This window comes from Hevea brasiliensis, chromosome 4 (assembly GCF_030052815.1).
Source record: "Hevea brasiliensis isolate MT/VB/25A 57/8 chromosome 4, ASM3005281v1, whole genome shotgun sequence".
Classification (NCBI taxonomy): Eukaryota; Viridiplantae; Streptophyta; class Magnoliopsida; order Malpighiales; family Euphorbiaceae; genus Hevea; species Hevea brasiliensis.
Window position 1 is genome coordinate 104,613,151 of NC_079496.1, and position 6,000 is coordinate 104,619,150.

The window sequence follows — 6,000 nt, forward strand, 5'->3', positions numbered from 1 at the left end:
TTAGATGGATTTTTTATGTTTTAATTCAAATAAGCTAACCTATATGGCATTAAATAGAAAAGATGGCAACCCAAGTGGGTCTAGTCTCATGGTGCACCTCATGAATTTGATTTAACTGTTTAACTGTGAAGTTTACAGTTTAAAAAGGGCTTCACTTTACATATCCAACGCTAAATTTTTATGCCCACTTTACTCGTCCAACATTTGTGATGGATTAGTCTTCTATCAATTATGAAATAAAAACGGAAGATAGCAAATCAATATAACTAAAAATAGAAAAGATGAGGAAAGAAGTCATGGACAAATTTAGTATAACTTAATTCTTTAATTTTAATCTATTTTTTAATGTTTTTTTTTAGCATAATTGATTTCAATTAAGATTTAAATTTGAGATTTGACAATTTTAAAAATAATTTCAGTATTATATATTGAGTTAAAGTTAATTGATTTCTAATTATTAAAATTTAAAATTCAATATTGTTGAAATTTTTTGTTAAAGAATCACTTAATATGAAATTTCAAATTTACAAATAAGAGTTTAACGAATAATTTTATAAATTTAATATTTCAATAGGTATATATCATTCAATTTAAAAAATTAGTCTAAATTCAATCATCATCTCTTAAAAAATTCTAGATATATGAATGATTTCTTTATAATCAAAAATAAAAATGTAAAACTATAAGATTAATATATTTAATACACACCACATACAACAAATCTCATCTAATTAACCCTTAAGTTCATTATGAATAAATCATCTGAAAAAAAAAATTCAATTCTCATATAATTATATTTATTTTTTATTTTTTTAAATAAAATTTATTAAAAATTAAAAAGAGATAGAATTTTTTCATTTACTTAAAAAAATTAGTTTTAGTTAAATTTTTATAAAATTTTAATTTTTAAATAGAAAGTAACTGTTTACATTTCAGAAATTAAATAGCTTTAAATTAAAAAATAAGAAAATAAATGTATAATTATGATTATATCTAAGAGGACATTTTTATGAATTATCTTATTTAATTTCGATTTTATTTTTTTTATAAATAGAATATACGCATACACGAGTTAGTGATAAGAATGTATTACTATTAAAATCATGATAATTTTAATAGAGTTTTTATTTTTATATATAATCCACATACACTTCACATTCGACGTGAAATCTGATGCATGCATTTTAGATCATCATTTAGGTATAATTTTTGCACATAATTTACCCTTGTTCATAGCTATTATTATAGATATTAACATATATTTAGTCAATTTTATAATTTTTACACTTAGTTTAATTTTTAGAATTTATTTGTTTTGTAGGTTAAATTTGAAGAAATTTGGTGTATTTTGATCAGAGTAGCCATTTGGAGGAGATTAGAGTTGAATTGCAAAAATTTTTGAAGTTAAGTAAAAAAATGGCTGAGAGCTTCACAACCTGCAGCACAACCGATTTAGCTTATGTCGCAGGTTGTGTCGATCGTCAGATATTCAGGCCGAGAGTTACACAACCCACGACACAACTGATTCAGCTTATGTCGTTTTTACTAGAAATGGCTGACGTGGCATTTTCGTTGCTCTGATTTTATACCTCACTTTTTCTGGAATCTTCCACCTTTTTACCCATTCTAGGGCAGACCCCTAACTCATATAAAGTCTCCTTTATCATTTTCTTTCCATAAGGAGGAAGGGAGACATTTTTGGCAAGAAAGAAGGAGAGAAAGAGAGGAGCACGTGAAGCAGATTTTGCAGTAGCAGCAGAGGCGTTTTGCAACTCTCCAGCGGCAGATTTTTGCAGCATTCTTCTGGGTTTTTCTATTCCTTAACTTAGATTTCCATTATTTCTTCATTTATACATTTGGGTTTGTCTTGAAACTATGATTTGTGAGTAGTTATTAGAGATTCTAGAGATGGGTTTGTAAATACTGTTTTGTATTATGGTTTTGAACTGATTTAGTCATTTAATGAGGTTTGTTACATTTTGATTTATTGCTTGTGAGCTTGTTGCCTTGCTTGATGAATGGGCCCTCATTAAGTTAAGCTTTAATCCTTAATAGATGGACTGAAAAGTGAATATTTGGGATAGATAATCTTGCAATAAACTTAGTTTTCTTGGTGTTAGAGATAAGCTAAAAGGATTAAGGGGACTTTCCAAAATCAATTAGAGCTTTAATTGGGTTTTTGTTAGATTTGAAATACCGTGAAAATAGGGTTTGATTTAATGAAAACCAACTTTGAGATGCTTGAAAAATGTTTCAAAAATTTAAGAATTGATTTCCCTCAAAATTGCAATTCTCATGTGTTTGGCTAAATTAGGGATAAACCACATGCAAACAATATTGAAAATCCAATCTCTAGAATCACTTTAATTTTTATTGACTCTAGATTTAATTCCTCTCAATTTGATAAATAGAATTTTCAAATTAAATTTTGGTAATCTAGTTTAATTAATTTTAGTTAATTGTTTGATTTAGCATAAATTCCTCAAATACCAATTTTAATTTTTAGATTTAATTTGTTATAGCTTTAAATTTTGTTATTCTAATTAGCTTATACTTTTATTTCCAATTTAAGCACAATTCCCTGTGGGATCGATATCATTCTTTTAAAAATATACTACTATGACCCGTGCACTTGCGGACACACCATCAAGTTTTTTTGGCACCGTTGCCGGGGAATTGTTTGTTTTTAAGTTGGATTTTAATTGTTTTAAGCTAATTAGAATTTTTATTTTCTTTTATTTTCACTATTGTTCCTTGTGTTTTTCAGGTACTTTTCTTGTTTATGAGACGATCGAAAAGCACAAGTGATACTGAATTGTTGTTCAACCCAGAAATTGAAAAATTCTGTCGAACCAACAAAAAGGAATACAAGAGAAGAAAGGAAGCAGAAAAAGAAGAACAACAAATATTTGAGCAAGAGGAGACAATTGAAAATATGGAGAATCAAAACAGAGCTATTGGTGGAGATAATAGAGGAAATGAACAAAATAGGCAAAATGAAGTGGTTAATCAAAATGATCCTCAGAGAAGATCCATGTTAGATTATGCTTTTCCTAGATGTGCAGATGTGAGAGATAACAGACCTATCATTGGAGCTAATCAATTTGAGTTAAAGACTGGTCTCATTCAAATGGTTCAGAATTCACAATTTGGAGGTAGTCCACTTGAAAATCCTCATTCTCATTTGAAGAAATTTTTGATGATATGTGGTACACAAAGGCAGCCTGGAGTTTCAGATGAAGTGATTCGGCTCACCTTATTTCCATTCTCTCTTCGGGATTCAGCATTGGAGTGGTATGACTCACTTCCACAAGCTACTATAGCTACTTGGGAGCAGCTATCTCAAGCTTTTCTATCTCAGTTTTTCCCACCTGGGAAGACTACTCATTTAAGGAATTTGATGGTAGCTTTTAAGCCAAGAGATGATGAAACTTTGTATGAATCTTGGATGAGATTTAAGGAGCTTGAAAGGCAATGTCCTCATCATGAAATACCCAAATGGATGATTGTTCAGAATTTCTACACCAGAGTTACTCCAGCCATAAGAAACACAATTGATTCACAAGCAGGAGGAGATTTCATGAGAATGACAAGTGAAGAATGCTATGATCTATTAGAGAAGATTGCTCATAATACCCATTTATGGGGAAATCCTAGAGCACTTGAGCCAAAGAAGGCTGGGATTTATGAACTTGACTCAGTTAGCTACATGAATGCAAGATTTGATCAGTTGACTCAGCTTCTTAGTGATTTTTGCACAAAGGCAACAACCTCAACTCCTACAACTATGCAACAAGTTGCCTTCACAGATGGAACTCAAAGTTGTGGAGTTGATTACTCTTCTTATGGTGATGATTTTTTACAAGAACAAGCTGCTTATACAGGAGGTTATCAACAGAAACCTATGGGAAATTCTTACTCTAATGTGAACAACTCAACATGGAGACCACAAGCAACTTTTGCTCAACAAGGTCAAAGCTCAAACTATGCTCATAACCAATAATATATGCAGCAGAATAGGCCTCAATTTTAGCCAACAAGGCAGCCACAACCTGGATATCAAGCAAGAGCACAACAATCCCTTCCACCTCATGAGCCGAAGCCAACCTTGGAAAGCATGATGGAGAAATTTTTTGTTGAACAAAGCAAGATGAATAGCAAATTGGAGGAAGAAATGCAACACATGAGACAAACCATGGATCAATTACAAGTCCACAATCGCATGTTAGAGACTCAATTGGCCCAACAAGCAAGCTCATCGGGAAGCAAATCCTATGGTAAACTACCTAGCTTACCACAAAACCCTCATGAACAATGTAAGGTTGTGACCTTGAGAAGTGGTAAGAAAGTTGGTCAAGAGAGTGAAAACAAGAGAGAAGAAAAAGAGAGCACAAAAGAAGAAAATTCAATTGAGAGCAAGAAAAATGAAAAAGAAGAAGAAAGCAAAAGTGAGCAAGATGAGGGAGAGAAACCATACATCCCACCTGAACCTTACAAGCCCACCCTTCCCTACCCTCAAAGATTCATCAAGCATAAGCTAGACAAACAATTTGGCAAATTCCTTGAAGTGCTAAAGAAGTTGTATATCAATGTGCCATTCACTGAGGCACTATCCCAAATGCCAAGTTATGCCAAGTTTTTGAAGGAGATTCTTACCAACAAAAGAAGGTTAGAAGACTATAACACCATCAACTTGGGAGAGCAATGTAGTGCTATAATTCAGAAGAAGTTACCTCCCAAACTCAAAGATCCGAGTGTGTTTTCCATTCCTTGTCATATAGGTGATAATTGTGTGGCAAATGCCTTATGTGACCTTGGAGCTAGTGTCAGCCTAATGCCACTTTCAATATATGAGAAGTTGAATATGGGAGAGTTGAAGCCCACAAACATGTATCTTTCATTGGCTGACCGTTCAATTAAGTATCCAGAAGGCATTCTAGAAAATGTGCCTATCAAGGTTGGAAAATTCTACATTCCAGTGGACTTTGTCATTTTAGATATGGAAGAAGACACAAAAGTTCCTATCTTATTGGGAAGACCCTTTTTGGCAACAATTGGTGCATTAATTGATGTAAAGGGTGAGAAATTGACACTTAGAGTGGGAGATGATCAAATGATATTCAACATCAATCCAGCCATGAAAAGGAAACATGAAGAAGTTGAGTCTTGTTTGCGGGTAGACATTATTGATGAGATTGTTCAAGAGCATTTCAGAAAAAGCTATCCACAAGACTCGCTTGAAAATTGCTTAGTCCATGGTGGGAGCATTGATGATGACAATCACAATATAGCTACTTTTGCACAACACTTGGAGAGCTCTCCACCACATCCTGAAGCCACAATTTTTCAACTTGAAGGAGTGCAAACTTTGGAGATCAAACCACCATCATTATAGGTAGAGGATGCCCCAAAGGTAGATCTTAAACCTCTTCCTTCCAACCTCAGGTATGCTTTTCTTGGACCCAATGGAACATATCCTGTTATAATTAATGCATCTTTGATTGATATTGAGAATGAAAAATTGTTGAGAGTTTTGAGAGAATATAGAAGAGTTTTGGGTTATGCAATTGATGATATAAAGGGAATTAGTCCAACAGTTTGTATGCATAGGATTTTCCTAGAGCCAAATAGTAAACCTTCCATTGAACACCAAAGAAGATTAAATCCTACAATGAAGGATGTTGTGAAAAAGGAAATCTTAAAATTACTAGCTGCTGGAATTATTTACCCCATTTCTGACAGTGAGTGGGTTAGTCCTGTGCATGTTGTACCAAAAAAAGGTGGGGTGACAGTTGTTAAAAATGAAAATAATGAATTGATACCCACTAGAACTGTTACAGGTTGGAAAATGTGCATAGACTATAGGAAGTTGAACAATGCTACAAGAAAAGACCATTTTCCCCTTCCTTTTATGGATCAAATTTTAGAGAGATTAGCCAAGCATTCTTTCTTTTGTTACTTAGATGGATATTCTGGTTTCTTTTAAATTCCAATCCATCC

General features: G+C 32.7%; 1 non-coding gene across 1 annotated transcript; it reads right to left on the minus strand.

Moving 5' to 3' along the window:
* Window positions 1–3,386: 3,386 nt before the first annotated feature.
* LOC131179739 (small nucleolar RNA R71) lies at window positions 3,387–3,492 on the minus strand. The gene has a single exon (XR_009148626.1). It is a non-coding gene; the product is annotated as a small nucleolar RNA R71 (small nucleolar RNA).
* Window positions 3,493–6,000: the final 2,508 nt, after the last annotated feature.